Consider the following 22,159-nt stretch of genomic DNA (forward strand, 5'->3'; position numbering starts at 1 on the left):
TCCAAAAGAACAAGAGGCATATCACTCATTTGTCCTTAAAGAAGATAAAGATAGATATAGATTCCATCCACTGTGCATAAATATATTCATAAATCCATAATGTATCCATAATGTATAATCTAATAATATATCGGCGACAAATGTATATATACATACAAATATATAGGGCATACATCATTCTCATTGCCAACATGGCGTTCACACTTATCCTTTGCACATATATAAATATACATATATCCCCATCATAACCAAATACATGCAAATGATTATGAGCCATCTTACATAATATTGGCAAAGTACATATTAAAACTTAAATAGAAAATATCGCTGAATTAGGACAGAATTTTTGTATTTGGATCACTATGACAATATATGCGATAATAAATTGCAACCAAAGAAGTACCTGGAAACTACCTACATAGGACAATACTAACCAGTAATGCCTCCCCGGATATGTCGGCACAGTAGGTGGATATATCATAATTTATATGAAAAAAAAATATCATACAGCCAGAGATTAATACAGAACTATAAATGTAATCCCTCATGTATATAATCATATTATTCAAGATTCGTATCTTCTCAAGAGGAAGTCCCTGAGTATATTCTTTGGTTAAGATTCTCATTCTTTGTTTCAAAGACGATGTTTTGCCGTAGATTCATAAATGACCATACATTCGACCAGAGCAGAGAAACATATTGGACCTGCTAAAAAAATTTAAAATTAATATCACACCATAACAACCAATAAAAATTATTGTATGCATAAATTGCATAGGTGCAATGATGTACCAACTGGACTAAGTTACAGAAACGGGGCAAAACTATTGCTCTCATTAAGACCATCAGGGTATAATGTTCTTAGGGTCCAAATCCACCTCGTCTCACTACGGGCAAGTCTCTTAGACACCGGGCCACCCCGTATTCCTGCAACTATCATATCTATCCCCCTTACCTCTAATAGTTTGGCATTACAGTCATGATGGGATTTAAAGTGCCTTGGTATAGTTTTGAGCATGGACATATCGTTTTGTTCCGCAGCCGCCAATATCCCCAATACATGTTCTCTAATGCGTGTTTTCAGACAACGTGTGGTCATCCCAACGTCAATAAGACCACACGGGCATGTGGCATAATATACCACATTGCTTGACGTACATGTGATGTATTTTTTGATCTCAAAAGAACGCTTACCTGTAGAATCAAAAAATGTGGTACTTCTAATTACGTTGGGACAAGCAACACATCGGCCACATGGTGTGCAACCTTGACGAATTGTTGCCTTGTCCATAAATGTATGTATTACATCTCCCTCATAATGACTATGGACTAAGTGGTCGCGGAGATTTTTCGCACGCCGAAATGTAATTGTAGGTTCCATGGAAACATATTTGGCTAATACCGGATCCGCTCTCAGGACTGGCCATGCTTTAGCAAGAGCATTTCTAACTGCTGGTATCTGTGTATGGAATGTTGTAATAAACCTCACCATATCATTTTGTTGTTTATCATGGGATTTATATAGTAAATCCTGTCTGGAGGAATGTTTAGCTCGATTATAAGCTCTTTTCACCATTCTATGACTGTATCCACGTTCATAGAGGCGTTCCCTCAACTCCAATGATTGTATCTCAAAATCTTGTTCAGTGGAACAGACTCTGCGAAGCCGCAAAAACTGCCCCACCGGAACAGATTGTATCATATGTGACGGGTGAGCGGATGAAGCATGGAGAAGAGTATTGGTCGATGTCAATTTCCTAAAGATATTAGTTTGGACGGCATTGTCATTGTCTCTTGTCAAACATACATTTAGGAATTCAATTTTATCCGAATCACATACATATGTGATACGTATATTCAACATATTTGTGTTGAGGTCTTGCATAAATGTATCAAGATGGATACGTGATCCCTGCCAGATCAAAAAGATGTCATCGATGTACCGCGTCCAAGAGAGGACACAGCCCATCGACGACTCCTGATCAGGCAGGGAAAGGTCCCTCTCCCACAGCTCCAGGAAGAGATTAGCATAGGAGGGGGCAAAGGCCGCCCCCATAGCCGTCCCCTGGAGCTGTAGGTAGAAGGACCCCTTAAACACAAAAAAATGATGAGTTAGCGTGAATTCCAGTAATTCCATAATCAATGTTTGCATATCACCAGATATGGAAGATCCCTCCAGGAAATATTTGATGGCTCTCAACCCATCAATGTGTCTAATACATTGGGTTCGGCCACAGCAAGTGCAGATTCCAACTCCTTTGTAATAACTCCCCTATTAGTAGCTTTAGTTAAGATATTACTTAGCTGTTTCTCATATGTAGATAGGGGGTTATATGTGAGCTTTTTATAACATGTTTTATCACGTAGTTGGCGAAAAACTTCAGATTCAAATGTAGCACCCTGAGGATTCGGCTGCTACAGGGGTATTGCACCTCAAGCCAGAGGTGTGATATTCCACTCCCGGGTAAGGATGGAGTGTGGAACTGAGCTCAGTAGGCTGCATACACTACATACATCCCATTTCCGGGGGACAGATCGACGGTACTCCCACCAGTTTATGTGCAGGTACGATAGTGTCTGTCCCTGGCTGGAGTGGGAGGGGGGTGGAACATCCCAGTAGTGTAGGGGCAGATAGGGGGAGCAGTCTGGGTAATGCTAGGAGCTCATTGGGTGCTGGTCACCTGAGCTCACACATAGAGGGAGTATATAAGGTGGGAACCATCTTAGATCAGGGTCAGACAGGCAGACAGCTACTAGTCAGTCTGTTGTAGAGGGTCAAGCAGTCCTGGAAGAAGAGAGAGAGGAGTCAGAAGGACCCAGAGGGGAAGAAGAGGGAACCCCAAGAGCCCAAATACAAGCAACAGGGTGAAGGGTTGGCACAAGGGTACCGGATCCCAAGCTGGTGGAGGGCACTAATCCTCAGCCAGAGACCGGAGGTTGTGGGCAGGATCTGCCACGACCCCCCACTAAATCCACCAGGAAGGCAGACCAAGTATAGGGTCAGGGAACCCAGAAGAGGTGTACCCACCAAGAGACCCGAGGGAGCCGGACATAGGTGGATCCCTGGTGGGGAAGGCCAGAGAAAAGGTACGTCAGAAAGGGAGCTCAGGATCACGCTCCAGAATTACCTGGGGGTTGGCCGAGTCCAAGACCTGGTGGACGCAGCACGGCTCGGGCGGTCACTCAAGGCCGGAGTGACCAGAACAACAGCAGTAAGTAAACACCTTGAACTGCACAGCCCGACTCTGAGTCTTAATACCACCCTCACTGCACCACCACAACCACCACCCTCTACAACTGACCCCCTGAGGCTATATCCCTCCCGTTGGGGGTTATACTATCAGAAGCTGCACACACACCATCAGCCTCAGCGGACCCTGCTGCAGCGGCGGCCGTATTGACCGCAAATCAACGGGTGGCGTAGTCGACACTAAAGAACATCCAGCAACATCTGTAGGACTGCCACACACTGAGCTTGACACCCTGGGCACGGACCGGGTCACCGCCACTCGGAGACTACAACCCCCATCTGATCCGGCTCCGGGTATCCCCCAAACAACACTGGCCCAGGGGGCGCGTCACATACATCTGCTGTGGCCACACCACCAGGTTCCCACCCTTATGCGCCGGCTTAACCACTATGTCTGGCAAATTCTTAAGGAACTTTAATCTCTGCCTCTCCTCTCTACTTAGATTATCACATGAGATATGTCTCGGTATCTTACAAAGTTCCTTAGACACAATTTGAACAAACATCTCAACATTCATGTTGCTAGAAAGATGGGGGAATCGCTTGGAGCGCTTTGCAATAGATGGAGGTATCTTACTACTATCCAATGTGTTGTGTTCCACTGCAAGTTCCTCCAAAGTTCTTAATGCCAGTTGTTCCTCCTCTGAGGGAAATAATTTCCATAGATTATCATCATGAAAATATTTCTTAAAGATAAGAGACCTAGCAAAAATATGTAAATCCTTAATTAGAGTGAACTCATCAAAGCCAGAAGCAGGTGAAAAGGATAGGCCTCTACTGAGGAGGGAGAGGTCAGCACTTGAAAACTGATATTTACTCAAATTTATTACCTTGTTATCTCTTTTTTTCTTTTCGGGAGACCGAAAATCTTGTCGCTTATACGGATGATAATTAAAGTCGCGTTGTTTTCTGGTGTATGTGCCGGACCTAGTTACCATTGATGTTGATGTTGATGCTTCATCACTGATTTCACCAGCTGAAGACCCTGATGTAAGTGATGGTGTACGAGATAGGCAGGGTTGGTGAGTAAATATTTGTCACCAACGATATACATTTTTTGCCTGATAATCTCGCATATCACGATTTATTTTAGAGACTTGAATCTCTTGTATTTTTTTGACAATGCCGTCCAAAGTTTTCTCCAACTTAGAATCAAAAATTGGCAACTTATCCGGAGGGCACCCTGACCGCAAAGATGATTGAGCAATGTCAATAGACATATCTAATTGCGTAATCTTGCCTGTATTTAGCTCAATTAATTGCTTCATTAATTTAATTGAACATTCATCACATATTGTTTCCCATTTAGAGATAAAGGAGGTATCCTCCACAAGAAAAGACGGGATGATCCGCACACGTAGTCCCCTAGGTATAATTTTGCGAGTAAGATAGGTCTCCAAAAATGTCCTATTCCACCATAACCGGGTACGTTTGATGATTAAATCCTGTATTCCAGAGAACTCATCATCCCATTTCTGGTCACCATCCTGTTGGGAAGCACAGCTGTCAGCCCCAAACACCTGTTCCACTTGATTAAGCCAAGCTTTTTCCTTGGCTTTATAATCCATACTCCTAATAGGTAAACCTGTGCTAGACACAGTAAATAGAACACAAACGGGATAATTAGGATAGAGTATCAAGTTGCATACTACCAAGGTTATAAAATAAAATATAAACATACTATCCATATTGCAACTTACTCATTGGATATATATAAGGAGGCTGATCGTCAAATAGACTAAATTCAAGAGGGAGCCGAAGCACAAAACAACGATCTATAGCCAATTATATTGAAAAGTGTGAAACAATCTTTATTAAACATATAACCACAGGAAGTCTGGAGAGACTATTGAATGCAAAAAATACATACACAAGCCTAAAAACCTGATTAAAAACAAGCAAGTATCACGCAAAGTACAGATTCCTCTATTGTCAAATCCCTATTGCACAAAGACATTGTATAGCAGAGAAGATATATATGTAGATATACAAGAAGAGCGATCTATATGTGTCCAAGATGCCCCCATTCAGATAAACCTATATCCTACCCTCACATCATATCCCATGGTAATCACTCATATTTACCTTGGTGGGGAGGGCGAAGCCTGCACAACCTGCACAATGCGTGTATCCCCGACGCGCGTTTCGGCGCTATTGCCTTCCTCAAGGGGACTGCTCTGGTATGGCTGCTGATCCTTTTAAATATTGAATCGCGCGAGAAACTAACCAACCGGGCGACATTGACGCTCCGAACGGAAGTGGTGGATCACATGTGTGTGTTACTATGTGAACGGGGATGCTACCCAGCAATGCACCGCGACTCACCGGAAGTGACGCAGGTTGCGTCGCCGTAACTAAGACACCCGACTCCGGCGGCATTGCGGCAGAGAAAGGCCACCCAAGGATGTCGAAGGGAGTCAGGGGTATGAGGACGGCGGTGCCCCTGCGTACTGAGTCACAGATAATATGTGGTATATAGATAATTAGTCCATGTGTACACCTGCTAGCGCATCACAGCCCCACAACCATAGAGGAAACCTCCAAAAGAACAAGAGGCATATCACTCATTTGTCCTTAAAGAAAATAAAGATAGATATAGATTCCATCCACTGTGCATAAATATATTCATAAATCCATAATGTATCCATAATGTATAATCTAATAATATATCGGCGACAAATGTATATATACATACAAATATATAGGGCATACATCATTCTCATTGCCAACATGGCGTTCACACTTATCCTTTGCACATATATAAATATACATATATCCCCATCATAACCAAATACATGCAAATGATTATGAGCCATCTTACATAATATTGGCAAAGTACATATTAAAACTTAAATAGAAAATATCGCTGAATTAGGACAGAATTTTTGTATTTGGATCACTATGACAATATATGCGATAATAAATTGCAACCAAAGAAGTACCTGGAAACTACCTACATAGGACAATACTAACCAGTAATGCCTCCCCGGATATGTCGGCACAGTAGGTGGATATATCATAATTTATATGAAAAAAAAAATATCATACAGCCAGAGATTAATACAGAACTATAAATGTAATCCCTCATGTATATAATCATATTATTCAAGATTCGTATCTTCTCAAGAGGAAGTCCCTGAGTATATTCTTTGGTTAAGATTCTCATTCTTTGTTTCAAAGACGATGTTTTGCCGTAGATTCATAAATGACCATACATTCGACCAGAGCAGAGAAACATATTGGACCTGCTAAAAAAATTAAAATTAATATCACACCATAACAACCAATAAAAATTATTGTATGTGACGCGCCCCCTGGGCCATATTCTTTAGGGGAATACCCGGAGCCGGATCAGACGGGAGTTGTAGTCGCCGAGTGGCAGTGACCCGGTCCGTGCCCAGGGTGTCAAACTCAGAGTATGTGGCAGTCCTACAGATGTTATAAAGTTCTTTATGTCGACTACGCCACCCGTTGTATTGCGGTCACTACGGCCGCCGCTGCAGCAGGGTCCGCTGAGGCTGATGGTGTTGGTGCAGCTTTTGATAGTATAACCCCCAACGGGTGGGGTATAGCCTCAGGGGGTCAGGTGCAGAGGATGGGGGTTGTGGTGGTGCAGCATAGATGGTAATTAAAGACGGAGTCGGGTTGTGCAGTTTAGGGTATTTACTTACTGCTGATGTTCCGGTCACTCCAGCTTCAAGTGACCACCCGAGCCGTGCTGCGTCCACCAGGTCCTGGATTCAGCCAACCCCCAAGCAAGTCCGGAGCGTGACCCTGAGCCCTCCTTCCTGTCCTGTCTTCTGGCCGTCCCCACCAGGGATCCACCTAGGTCCAGCTCCCTCGGGCCTTCTGTTGGGAAACCCTTGGCCTTGGGTTCCCTGACCCTACATGTGGTTTGCCTTCAGGGTGGATGTGGTGGGTGGCCGTGGCAGATCCTGCCCACGGCCTCCGGTCTCTGGCTGAGGTGTGCTTTAGCCCCCACCAGTTTGGGATCCGGTACCCTTTTGCCAACTCTTCACCCGATGATGGACTTTGGGTTCTCAGAGTCCTTTTCTTTCACCCCCTCTGGGTCTCTCTTTCTCCTCTCTCTCTCTCTCTGGGGCTGCTCTGCTCCTCTTCCTCTACTCTGCTCTGACAAAAGACTGACAGACTGACCCTGTTCTTAGATGGTGCCCACCTTAAATACTCCCTCTATGTGTGAGCTCAGGTGACCAGCACCCAATGAGCTCCTATCTTTACCCAGGCTGCTCCCCCTATCTGCCCCTACACTACTGGGATGTACCACCCCCCTCCCACTCCAGCCAGGAACAGACTCGGTCGTACCTGCACATTTCTAAGTGGGAGTACCGTTGGTCTGTTCCTCGGAAATGGGATGTGTGTAGTGCATGCAGCTTTCTGGGCTCAGTTTCACACTCCATCCTTACCCGGGAGTGGAATATCACACCTCTGGGTTGAGGTGCAATACCCCTGTAGCAGCCGAATCCTCAGGGTGCTACATTCCCCCCTGGTAAATCACAGCACGTCCTCGGGCTGTAAGATATAAAACAACACCAAACATACATTTTTGCATAAACAACATAATAAAACATATAAAACAACATATATTAGCAGCATCATAAAATTTTTCATATAAAACATTCTCGTCGCCTCTGGCTCCTCCTCCGGTCACTGTGCAACGTGTGACCGGGTAAAGTGCGACAGTCTTTGGAACTCGTGGCTTTCCTATAAAACCAGTAGGGGGCGCTTTAGGACGCGCAACTATTTACAACGGATATGGCCGCTCTCAGTCCTCGGCCAGGTATTAGGGAGGAATGACCGCTCTCAGTCCTCGGTCAGTGGGATTTAAGGGATAAACGGGTAAACAGTTCACACTTGCTGGTCCCAACGGGGACTATAATAGCAGCAACAGTTCACTGTGCCCCGACGGGCAACTATATACAGCCTGTACTCTGCTGTACTTAACGACGGCGTCCTCCTGCTCTTTCTTTGTGGTTACCTTTAGCTTCAGACCCGTCCGGGTCCTCTTGTTCTTCCTCCTCACACCGCAGCTCTTCCTCCGTCAGGCGATGCACATGGAGGGCGTAGGGTCCTTTGGGACACTTGTGCCGGGTAAAGGTGACCTCGTCCCCGATGTAAAGGTCACGACCTCTGTGTCCCTCCGGTAGGTGGGACTCAACGTCTCTCCTGGTCACGAAGACGTCGCCTGGGGTGCGGTGGTCTCGGATGAAGCCCCACCCATGCTGCATGTTAAACTTGATCACAGTCCCGGTGGTGCGGGGACTATGCGCTGCACGGGGGTCTCTCCTGGCCCGGCTCTTCTGCTCCGCGCTCCTTATCTGGGCTTGTTGTTCCCGGACCCGCCTCTCTCTCCGCTCCCTCTCAAAGACCTCGAGCTGCTGGCGGCAGCACTCTGCACGCTCCGCTGCGGCTGCCCGAGTCTCCTGAGTGAACCCCATGAGATCTTCTCCGGTGGGGTCCCACTCAAACTGTGCCTCTGCTAGCGGGGGCGAGATCCTCTTAACGGGCTTTGGAGCCGGGATCAGGGGTTCACACATGGGCCTTGCCCTCTTTTGGAGCTCTTGTTCGTAGTACTCCCTGGGCCAGACAAAGGGCTGCCCGTCCGGCCATGTGTGTTGGGCGAACAGATCTTCTCCCAGATGCGGCACTTTAGGTTTTATGGGCGCGGTGGTGGTGGCGGCGCCCGGGTTGCCCAGGCCTTGCGGCCAGGCCTGGGGCACCTGGAAAGTGAAGGGCACCGTAAGGACGGCAGCGCCCTGGGCTACTTGGCCCTGCGACCAGGCCGGTGGCTCCGCGGAGGTAGGGGGCGCTGTTGGTATTGCGGCGCCCGGGGGTACTAGGCCTTGCGACCAGGCTGGTGGTACTTCCTGCTTGGTCACGCTCGGGGTCGAGGCGTGTGACGTCACAGGGGTCGCGGCTGCGGCTTCCGGTTGAGGCCTAGTCTGTGGCGGTGACGTTGCGGTTACGGGCACGGCAGGGGGTACTTCGGGCTCTGCGACGGGGAGCTGGGGCAGGTACGCGGTTTCCCGGTTTGGGGTAGAGACGTCCCCTTTACCTGCCTCCTTTCGTTCGGCTCCCTTCTCGGCGCCGTCTCCGGCCTTCAGTCCTCCTGCGCCATCCTCAGAGGCGGTCTGTCTCCTCGTCTCGGGTGGCGTGCTCCGCTGACGAGTCTCGGTCTGCTGGGCCATCTCTCGGCTCCACTGCGCCAACGTCTCTCGTTGCACCCGGGCCATCCTCCTTGCGAGGCCCTCCAGCGCGGTCTGTGCACACTCCCGATCTCGGGGGAGCTGTGCCAAGACCTCCACTAAGCCTAGTGGGGTCGTTGCTTCTAGCAGGCTCCTGACCAACGGGTCGGTGCTGCTCTGCTCTCCTTCTGCTGTTCCCGGCAGGCTCCTGGCCAGCGGGCCGGTGCTGCTCTGCTCTTCTCCCATCTGCGGGTAAGCTTCTTCTGGACTCAGCTCTAGGCTTCTTGTCTCCGGGTGCGCTCTCTCCAGACTGCTCCAGGCGACACCCATCTTTGCTCTCTTCTTCTCAGTCCTCCCACTTCGAGGGCGGTCCCGGGGCCACTTGGTGATTGTCAGCTCCAGGGGTAGTTCTTTCACGCTGACAGACACCTCCAGCATCACAGTCTCTGTTGGTGGGGGCGGTTTCCACTTTTGGCGCCATTTTCGGTCCTGGCCCACGATGGGAGGCGGCCTCTTGCCACCCTCTGGCACGCCCATAATGGCGTCCGCTCTTCCAAGGCGGGAAACCTTTGGAAATGGCGGGAATCGTCTCCCAGTGGCGGGGAACTCTGCAGATGGCGGGAAAAAGCTGTTAATGGCGGACAACCGGCGGGAATCGACCTGTGATGGAGTCCGATGGCGGGGACCCTCCGGAACCGGCAGGAGACTTCTTTTTGAGGTAAACTTGTTCTTTTCTTCAGGCACGCAGTACCCGGGTGTTGCGGGCACGAGATCCTGCCGACTACGCCAAAGTTGACGCACCCCCTGGGCCATATTCTTTAGGGGAATACCCGGAGCCGGATCAGACGGGAGTTGTAGTCGCCGAGTGGCAGTGACCCGGTCCGTGCCCAGGGTGTCAAGCTCAGAGTATGTGGCAGTCCTACAGATGTTATAAAGTTCTTTATGTCGACTACGCCACCCGTTGTATTGCGGTCACTACGGCCGCCGCTGCAGCAGGGTCCGCTGAGGCTGATGGTGTTGGTGCAGCTTTTGATAGTATAACCCCCAACGGGTGGGGTATAGCCTCAGGGGGTCAGGTGCAGAGGATGGGGGTTGTGGTGGTGCAGCATAGATGGTAATTAAAGACGGAGTCGGGTTGTGCAGTTTAGGGTATTTACTTACTGCTGATGTTCCGGTCACTCCAGCTTCAAGTGACCACCCGAGCCGTGCTGCGTCCACCAGGTCCTGGATTCAGCCAACCCCCAAGCAAGTCCGGAGCGTGACCCTGAGCCCTCCTTCCTGTCCTGTCTTCTGGCCGTCCCCACCAGGGATCCACCTAGGTCCAGCTCCCTCGGGCCTTCTGTTGGGAAACCCTTGGCCTTGGGTTCCCTGACCCTACATGTGGTTTGCCTTCAGGGTGGATGTGGTGGGTGGCCGTGGCAGATCCTGCCCACGGCCTCCGGTCTCTGGCTGAGGTGTGCTTTAGCCCCCACCAGTTTGGGATCCGGTACCCTTTTGCCAACTCTTCACCCGATGATGGACTTTGGGTTCTCAGAGTCCTTTTCTTTCACCCCCTCTGGGTCTCTCTTTCTCCTCTCTCTCTCTCTCTGGGGCTGCTCTGCTCCTCTTCCTCTACTCTGCTCTGACAAAAGACTGACAGACTGACCCTGTTCTTAGATGGTGCCCACCTTAAATACTCCCTCTATGTGTGAGCTCAGGTGACCAGCACCCAATGAGCTCCTATCTTTACCCAGGCTGCTCCCCCTATCTGCCCCTACACTACTGGGATGTACCACCCCCCTCCCACTCCAGCCAGGAACAGACTCGGTCGTACCTGCACATTTCTAAGTGGGAGTACCGTTGGTCTGTTCCTCGGAAATGGGATGTGTGTAGTGCATGCAGCTTTCTGGGCTCAGTTTCACACTCCATCCTTACCCGGGAGTGGAATATCACACCTCTGGGTTGAGGTGCAATACCCCTGTAGCAGCCGAATCCTCAGGGTGCTACATATGCATAAATTGCATAGGTGCAATGATGTACCAACTGGACTAAGTTACAGAAACGGGACAAAACTATTGCTCTCATTAAGACCATCGGGGTATAATGTTCTTAGGGTCCAAATCCACCTCGTCTCACTACGGGCAAGTCTCTTAGACACCGGGCTACCCCGTATTCCTGCAACTATCATATCTATCCCCCTTACCTCTAATAGTTTGGCATTACAGTCATGATGGGATTTAAAGTGCCTTGGTATAGTTTTGAGCATGGACATATCGTTTTGTTCCGCAGCCGCCAATATCCCCAATACATGTTCTCTAATGCGTGTTTTCAGACAACGTGTGGTCATCCCAACGTCAATAAGACCACACGGGCATGTGGCATAATATACCATATTGCGTGACGTACATGTGATGTATTTTTTAATCTCAAAAGAACGCTTGCCTATAGAATCAAAAAATGTGGTACTTCTAATTACGTTGGGACAAGCAACACATCGGCCACATGGTGTGCAACCTTGACGAATTGTTGCCTTGTCCATAAATGTATGTATTACATCTCCCTCATAATGACTATGGACTAAGTGGTCGCGGAGATTTTTCGCACGCCGAAATGTAATTGTAGGTTCCATGGAAACATATTTGGCTAATACCGGATCCACTCTCTGGACCGGCCATGCTTTAGCAAGAGCATTTCTAACTGCTGGTATCTGTGTATGGAATGTTGTAATAAACCTCACCATATCATTTTGTTGTTTATCATGGGATTTATATAGTAAATCCTGTCTGGAGGAATGTTTAACTCGATTATAAGCTCTTTTCACCATTCTATGACTGTATCCACGTTCATAGAGGCGTTCCCTCAACTCCAATGATTGTATCTCAAAATCTTGTTCAGTGGAACAGACTCTGCGAAGCCGCAGAAACTGCCCCACCGGAACAGATTGTATCATATGTGACGGGTGAGCGGATGAAGCATGGAGAAGAGTATTGGTCGATGTCAATTTCCTAAAGATATTAGTTTGGATGGCATTGTCATTGTCTCTTGTCAAACATACATCTAGGAATTCAATTTTATCCGAATCACATACATATGTGATACGTATATTCAACATATTTGTGTTGAGGTCTTGCATAAATGTATCAAGATGGATACGTGATCCCTGCCAGATCAAAAAGATGTCATCGATGTACCGCGTCCAAGAGAGGACACAGCTCATCGACGACTCCTGATCAGGCAGGGAAAGGTCCCTCTCCCACAGCTCCAGGAAGAGATTAGCATAGGAGGGGGCAAAGGCCGCCCCCATAGCCGTCCCCTGGAGCTGTAGGTAGAAGGACCCCTTAAACACAAAAAAATGATGAGTTAGCGTGAATTCCAGTAATTCCATAATCAATGTTTGCATATCACCAGATATGGAAGATCCCTCCAGGAAATATTTGATGGCTCTCAACCCATCAATGTGTCTAATACTAGTGTATAGCGACTCAACATCAGCTGTCACCATTAAGGAATCAGATTCAAGATACAGGCCATCTACCCTCCTCAGTAGGTCTCCTGTATCCCTCAAAAAAGAGGGAAGATTTTCAACCAATGGGTTTAATTTAGAATCAATCCATCTATTGGTTGGCTCCAAGTAGTTCCCCCTACCCGATATTATTGGTCTTCCGGGAGACTTGTCCATATTTTTATGTAATTTGGGAAGGAGGTATAGGGTGGGGACCGTAGGTTCGGCCACAGCAAGTGCAGATGCCAACTCCTTTGTAATAACTCCCCTATTAGTAGCTTTAGTTAAGATATTACTTTGCTTTTCTCATATGTAGATAGGGGGTTATATGTGAGCTTGTTATAACATGTTTTATCACGTAGTTGGCGAAAAACTTCAGATTCATACATCTGCTGTGGCCACACCACCAGGTTCCCACCCTTATCCGCCGGCTTAACCACTATGTCTGGCAAATTCTTAAGGAACTTTAATCTCTGCCTCTCCTCTCTACTTAGATTATCACATGAGATATGTCTCGGTATCTTACAAAGTTCCTTAGACACAATTTGAACAAACATCTCAACATTCATGTTGCTAGAAAGATGGGGGAATCGCTTGGAGCGCTTTGCAATAGATGGAGGTATCTTACCACTATCCAATGTGTTGTGTTCCACTGCAAGTTCCTCAAAAGTTCTTAATGCCAGTTGTTCCTCCTCTGAGGGAAATAATTTCCATAGATTATCATCATGAAAATATTTCTTAAAGATAAGAGACCTAGCAAAAATATGTAAATCCTTAATTAGAGTGAACTCATCAAAGCCAGAAGCAGGTGAAAAGGATAGGCCTCTACTGAGGAGGGAGAGGTCAGCACTTGAAAACTGATATTTACTCAAATTTATTACCTTGTTATCTCTTTTTTTCTTTTCGGGAGACCGAAAATCTTGTCGCTTATACGGATGATAATTAAAGTCGCGTTGTTTTCTGGTGTATGTGCCGGACCTAGTTACCATTGATGTTGATGTTGATGCTTCATCACTGATTTCACCAGCTGAAGACCCTGATGTAAGTGATGGTGTACGAGATAGGCAGGGTTGGTGAGTAAATATTTGTCACCAACGATATACATTTTTTGCCTGATAATCTCGCATATCACGATTTATTTTAGAGACTTGAATCTCTTATATTTTTTTGACAATGCCGTCCAAAGTTTTCTCCAACTTAGAATCAAAAATTGGCAACTTATCCGGAGGGCACCCTGACCGCAAAGATGATTGAGCAATGTCAATAGACATATCTAATTGCGTAATCTTGCCTGTATTTAGCTCAATTAATTGCTTCATTAATTTAATTGAACATTCATCACATATTGTTTCCCATTTAGAGATAAAGGAGGTATCCTCCACAAGAAAAGACGGGATGATCCGCACACGTAGTCCCCTAGGTATAATTTTGCGAGTAAGATAGATCTCCAAAAATGTCCTATTCCACCATAACCGGGTACATTTGATGATTAAATCCTGTATTCCAGAGAACTCATCATCCCATTTCTGGTCACCATCCTGTTGGGAAGCACAGCTGTCAGCCCCAAACACCTGTTCCACTTGATTAAGCCAAGCTTTTTCCTTGGCTTTATAATCCATACTCCTAATAGGTAAACCTGTGCTAGACACAGTAAATAGAACACAAACGGGATAATTAGGATAGAGTATCAAGTTGCATACTACCAAGGTTATAAAATAAAATATAAACATACTATCCATATTGCAACTTACTCATTGGATATATATAAGGAGGCTGATCGTCAAATAGACTATATTCAAGAGGGAGCCGAAGCACAAAACAACGATCTATAGCCAATTATATTGAAAAATGTGAAACAATCTTTATTAAACATATAACCACAGGAAGTCTGGAGAGACTATTGAATGCAAAAAATACATACACAAGCCTAAAAACCTGATTAAAAACAAGCAAGTATCACGCAAAGTACAGATTCCTCTATTGTCAAATCCCTATTGCACAAAGACATTGTATAGCAGAGAAGATATATATGTAGATATACAAGAAGAGCGATCTATATGTGTCCAAGATGCCCCCATTCAGATAAACCTATATCCTACCCTCACATTATATCCCATGGTAATCACTCATATTTACCTTGGTGGGGAGGGCGAAGCCTGCACAACCTGCACAATGCGTGTATCCCCGACGCGCGTTTCGGCGCTATTGCCTTCCTCAAGGGGACTGCTCTGGTACGGCTGCTGATCCTTTTAAATATTGAATCTATTTTAAATATTGCCTTTGTAATTTCTCTGTCAATTTGAAATTTACATCCCCAAAATGGCCGCCGGGGCCCGCGCATGCGCAGTAGCATCTTTCGGTTGCTGGGTGCCATATTGCTGCAGGCAAGTTTCTTCTTCCTTTAGCAAAATGGCGACCGCACGTGTGCAGTAGCCTCTTTCGGCAACCGAAACATGCTACTGCGCATGCGCGGACCTTTGCGGCCATTTTGGGGATGTCAATTTCAAATTGGCAGAGAAATTACAAAGGCAATATTTAAAATATTAGGCCGGCGACTGAAAGCACAGTGACCTGTCAGAGATAGGCATACATAATGAGAGCACCAGCTACAGCACCTCCCTAAAGTCCCGCCCCAGAGCACGAGTATCTCATTATGGCAAAACTGAAACTAAAGATTATAAAAGAACCTCTGGACGGATTTCATCAACAAAGCTATCATTTTACTCAGTGTAATGGCGCCCACCGGTCAGTGTATGTGGTTTACTAAGCACAATCCTGCTGACAGGTGCGCTTTACAGCCAAGTTCTCTAGTATTGTCACAAGTGTCATCAGTGCAACAAAAACTGTGGCACGGAAGATCCAAAGAGGAAGCTTGATGGAATCTTCAGAGGAATTTCTCCAGGGAACCACACGTAGTGGGTCATCCTGTAATAAAAAAAAACATTTAGAAATTCTCTTATACATAATCTAATCAACCAGAGAGCCCTTGTTATTATACAGTCATGGATAAAATATAAAGCAGCTTCATGAATATCCCATAGAGAAGATCAGGGAGAAGTTTGGGATTTACCTTGAGGGTCCATGGAATATTGTTTATGGTTGGACTTTCATATGATGGACGGTGATGGATCCAGTATGAAAAGCCCTGCAAAAGGCGATAACATTAGCTGAACCTTTGTGACCCCATATGGATGAGACCATACTCAACGTCAGTGTACTGTGAAGTAGGGAGTAAAGCAACGTAAAGCTCAGAAATGGATAGTATAATACTCATCATCTTCAGAGGTCTCGCAGCAACAATTGAAAAAATGTAAAGCACTAAAGTTTTAATTAAAAAAAAAAAATCTTTTAATGGTAAAAAAATATAAAAATTGTAAAAGTTTTGATATTTTCAACTTTTAAACACTAGGGGGAGCAGCTGCAGACATTTCCCATGAATCTAGTGTAGTGTTAGATTGCATTAAGACTGCAGTAAAAGTGGGCGGGATGTGATCACATGGTGGGATGTCTCTGCCCCTCTTTTTCTGGTCCTTTGCAAAAAGATAAGTGAGAATGTAGTTTAGGGTCACAGTGCGGAGACATTCTGTTGGCTGCTGCAAAGTGATACCAAGAGGTAAACAGTGTCACCAAGGACGGATAGCAGCGGGGGCGTTGTTAGGGTCTTAAAAGATCAGGTCCCAAACACCAAGGCATGTCCACCCTCTCCTCAGTATAGATACAGGAGAATACAGCCGTCCCTGTAAGTGCTGCAAACATTGAATATATGACATTTGAACCGCATTACTGCTATATAGAATTTACTTATAAAAATTACAGTATTTAGCACATAAATTGGCAAATTCAGGAGAGCCCACTAGCCGTGACAAGGTGACCTTTCTTTGATGGGATCCTAATCCTAATATTTATCAGTCATGCCTCTCCCGGGCTATAAGCGTAAAAATGTAAAGGGCAGGTAGGATCCAGCATTGATTAAAAGCCTTAGGCACCTTCATAAATTCATATAAAACCGTTACCGGAAAAACACCATCTATAATATAACACTGCAAGCGTGTCTCTGTCTGAAGCCTCGATAGACTGCGCATGCGCGACGCGCAGTCTGGCTCCAGACAGAATCACCCCTCCAGCCGTTACAGGTAAGAGGAGTGTATGGCGCCAGAGATCGCGGTATGCGTAGGCACCGAACGCATACCGCGATCTCCGACGCCATACTTACATACTTACCTGACCGGGAGGAGCGTTGCTGCAGCACCTCTCTTCGCCGGAGACCGGGGCAGGAGTGGGGCGCCAGATCAGCGCATGCACATAGCGCTATCTTGCGCCATTTTACTGAAGACACATTTGGAGTGTGTCTTCAGCAAAATGGTGCCGGACAGCGCAGTGCTCCATCGCCACACTCCTCCCCCGGCCTCCGGCAGAACAGGACGCAGCAGCGCTGGAGCACAGAGAAGGTGAGTATAACTGTTTATTTTTTTGTATGTGTGCACAGTGTGAAAGGGATGAGGGGGCCCACACATACCAGAATTGTGGGGTGAGGGGACCATGCATACCAGGATTGTGGTTTGAGGGGATCAAGCATACCAGGATGAGGAGTACCACGCATACCAGGATTGGGGGGTGAAGGGACCATGCATACCAGGATTGGGGGGTGAGGGGTACCACACATAACAGGATTGGGGGGTGAGGGGTACCACACATGCCAGGATTGAGGGGTGAGGGGACCATGCATACCAGGATTGGGGGGTGAGGGGACCATGCATACCAGGATGAGGGGCACCACACATACCATTATTGGGGGGTGAGGGGACCACGCATACCAGGATTGGGGGTTGAGGGGACCATATATACCAGGATTGGGGGGATGAGGAGACCATGCATACCAGGACTGGGGGTGAGGGGACCATGCATACCAGGATTGGGGGGTGAGGGGACCATGCATTCTAGGGTTAAGGGGTGAGGGGACCATGCATACTAGGATTGGGGGGTGAGAGGACCGTGCATACTATAAAAAAAACTTGACCAGCACCTCCGAACAGAATAAAGCAAGTGTGAACAGGTGCAAGCTGCCTTAAGCTACAAGACTGCAGTCACTTTATGTGACTGCAGACTTGTGAATCCTCACATTGCACGCCCTGCTCTCTGTGAGGATTTTCAGGTGTCGGGTGTGTGACCACAAGCATGTGATACGCATACTTCTACTTCTGGCCACATTCTGACTAGACTGTGTTCGGCTGCACTCAATTCACATCGGGCACCGACACCTGAGAATCCTCACAGAGCGCACAGAGAAATTGCAGGCTTGTAGCCTAAAGCTGGACAACCCCTTTAAGGTTGTTTTTCTTTTTCTTAAAACAAACCCTGTCCCCTGTAAAATTTTCAAGAAGGTTGGAAATTCTCGTTAAAGGAATTTTCCTTTAAATGTATGTTATTTACATACTTGCAGTCATGTGTGGACGAGACTCATCTTGCTCCACTCAATATAAGAGAATTGAAAGAATCTGGATGAGACTAGTCGGCATGTGACTGCAAGTATGTAAATCGCATACATGAGGTCAAGTGACCGCCCTCCCGCATTAAAATACAGGAAAATCGAGACAGTGTGATAATTCAGCTGTCTGCAGTCAGAGTAACTGCAGACTTTTCTCTTGTGACCAGAAAACAACTATAAGAGAGTAAAGGATATTTCCGGGCATATGGGATTGATGACCTCTCTACATATACAGGATAGGTCATGAAAAGCAGATAGGTGGGGTCTGACAGCTGGTGCCCCCATCGGTCAGCTGTTACAAGCTCCGGAGCAAGCGCAGCTCTATCCAGAGTGTAGTGGCCTCTGCCAGTCGCTGCTGGTACTGTAGTCACTACTATTCAAATGAACAGGAGCTGAGCTGCAGAACCAGCAGCAGCCGCTCAGTAATGCCGCCTGAGCAAACAGCTGCTCTTGGGGGCGTCAGGTGTCGGACCCCCACTGATCTGCTATTGATGACCTATCCTGTAGATGTAGATAGGTCATCAATACTGTATGCCCGGACATCCCTTTATATCTTATAGGGTTTTCTGCTTGCAAAAGAAAAGTCTGCAGTCTCTCTCTGTGACAGCTGAATTATGACGCAGTGCGATATGGCAATACTGTATGCCCAGACATCCCTTTATATTTTGTCAAACTCAAATACCCGGAGGGCCAAAATGAAAAGCTTGGACAAAGTTGCAAGACAACCGTGATATTTATTTAAAAAATGTCTACAATTGAGGAAGTTTTCCCTTATCAAATATAACATTGAATAGTCCTCCATACAGTATAATGGCCCCGCATAGTCCTTCATACAGTATAATGGCCCCGCATAGTCCTCCATGCAGAATAATGGCCCACATAGTCATCCATACAGTATAATCGCCCTACATAGTCCTCCATACAGTATAATGGCCCCACATAGTCCTCCATACAGTATAATGGCCCCGCATAGTCCTCCATGCAGAATAATGGCCCACATAGTACTCCATACAGTATAATGGGCCCACATAGTCCTCCATACAGTATAATGGCCCCACATAGTCCTCCATACAGTATAATGGCCCTTCATAGTCCTCCATACAGTATAATGGCCCCACATAGTCCTCCATACAGTATAATGGCCCTTCATAGTCCTCCATACAGTATAATGGCCCCACATAGTCCTCCATACAGTATAATGGCCCCACATAGTCCTCCATGCATAATAATGGCCCACATAGTCATCCATACAGTATAATGGGTCCCACATAGTCCTCCATGCAGAATAATGGCCCCACATAGTCCTCCATGCATAATAATGGCCCCACATAGTCCTCCATGTAGAATAATGGCCCCACATAGTCCTCCATACAATATAATGGGTCTAACATAGTCCTCCATGCAGAATAATGGACTCACATAGTCCTCCTTACAGTATAATGGCCCCACATAGTCCTCCATACAGAATAATGGCCCCACATAGTCCTCCATACTGAATAATGGGCCCCACATAGCCCTCCATATCAGAATAATGGGTCCCACATAGTTCTCCATACAGTATAATGGGCCCCACATAGTGTTCCACACAGTATAGTGGGCCCCACATAGTGCTCCATACAGTATAATGGGCCCCACATAGTACTCCATACAGTATACTGGCCCCACATAGTACTCCATACAGTATACTGGCCCCACATAGTGCTCCTTCAGTATAATGGCCCCACATAATCCTCCATACAGTATAATGGGAGCCACACAGTGCTCCATACAGTATAATTGGCCCCACACAGTGCTCCATACAGTATAATGTGGAGCCCCTGAGGGATCAGTCGCCACAGGGGTACTGCACCTCAGACGGAGGTGTGGTATCTCCTCTCCAAGGTAAGGATGGAGTACTACACAGGACCCCTGCCACGAACTCAACACTACCCCACTCCAGTTCAGGACGGGAATCTAAAGCACCATAGTGCAGCCCTGGATCTGAATGGAGGAGTTGGGGGGAACCAAAGTAAGGGGGAACCAAGTAGTGAGTGAAGGTGGAGGAAGCACTTTATAACACACCTTAATAGAATCATATATAAACAGAGGCCATCTTTAGTACCGGGTCTTTGGTCGCAGTTCCCTGGAGTGGTTAGTCAGTACAAGCTGCAGCTGTTCTAGGATTCTGTGATTCCCGGTCTCAGGCCTCGAGACTGGGGATTGGGGCAGAGTTGAGTTATAGCCAGCTCTGTTCCTGGTCTTAGTCCACACAAGAAGGCAAAAGAGGGGAGCAGAGGAGATAGGCTCCACAGGCGAAAGGATCTCAGGGGGTGCGGACGGAGCGGAGTCGCCACCTGCATGCCTCATTCTGGCTTAGTCAGAGAGACCCTGCCGCAAGAGGGGGTACCGGTCCCCGATTATCTGACCTTGCACTTCACGTCTCTGTCAGAAAAGTCCGGAGGCTTATGTGGATCCCAGGGGGATACGGATGGAGCGGAGTCGCCACCTGTATCCTCTAATCTGCCTTTATCCAGAGGGACCCGGCCTTACACCAAGTTCTCACCACGAGTCACCAATAAGGGCACCCAGTCGGTCCGGGGGCTACTCTCCACCCGTAAAGGGCATCGCAGTACCCGTACGGGACTCAGTGGGGAACACAAGGAGGGAGAAGGAGAATTAAGAGAAGAGAGGAACACACTAGAGCTTGGGGTCCTGTCAAGTGCACCTGAAGTACTTGGAGTGTGCTGAACCCTGTGGCGACTACTCGACCTTAATGCCTGTTCTTGGGGGATGTCGCGGTGGTCGGCTCCCGGGCCCGTACACTGAGGTCTCTCTTAAAAAGGGGAAAATGAAATGTCAAAGTTCGTGACGCCACGTAAGGTGTCTGGTGAGGATCACCAGCGCTGTGACCATCCACTGAGGCCGGTGTTGTGGCAGCTTAGATGGAATCACTCCCCACAGGCGGATAGGGGCTTCAGGGCAGCGTAGGAGTTGGGAATGCAGGACAGAGGGGACCCAGCCAGGTCAGAGCAAGAAGGGGAAGCACACACAAAAGTCACTTCTGTACCTTTACTGGAAATAGTTCAGGAACACTCCGGAGCGCTGTAGGGTGAGGGGTGCACGTCCGGATTCTCCCCAGTGAGCGGGTGTGCGGCCTCCTGTTTCTTGCCTCTCTGTAGTAAGTTTCTGACGTGCCTGGAGCTAGGCCTAACTTATTTTCTGTCCTGCATCGGCTGATCCTGTGGTAGGGCCTTCTGTTAGAGTACACACCCCCTGGTATATGGGGCCTCGGTAACTCCTGACCCTGGTATAACAGTCAGCGTTTGGTATTCCTGAGACATGTAGTTCACCAGGGGTTCTGGTTGTCCTCTGCTGGGAGTAAAGAATCCCTGCAGACTCGGACCCGTTGTCCGGTATATGGTTTCTGGGGTGAGCTGGTAAAGCCCCTCTGCCCCCAATGCTACTCGCTCCTCTAGCCTTCGGCCTACTCGGGCCCTCACTAGGCTATACACACTGGCAGTTAGCTGGCTGCCTCTTCTACTGCTCTCTGAGTGTCAGCAACGCTCCTGGCTCACTTAACTCGAGATGCTTGAGTCTGACTGAGCTCCACTGCAGACTGACCTGTTTTTCTGTGTCTCACTCTGCAGGAACTGGCTGTGGACTCCAGACTGTTCTGTCTCCACTCACTTCCTGTGGAGAACTAACTCACAGACCGCCTCTGCCTAGCTCCACCCTCCGTATTTATATCCCTATCCTGACTC

This window comes from Phyllobates terribilis, unplaced genomic scaffold, assembly GCF_046119375.1.
Source record: "Phyllobates terribilis strain yellow unplaced genomic scaffold, ASM4611937v1 Scaffold_7__3_contigs__length_470593459, whole genome shotgun sequence".
Taxonomy (NCBI): Eukaryota; Metazoa; Chordata; class Amphibia; order Anura; family Dendrobatidae; genus Phyllobates; species Phyllobates terribilis.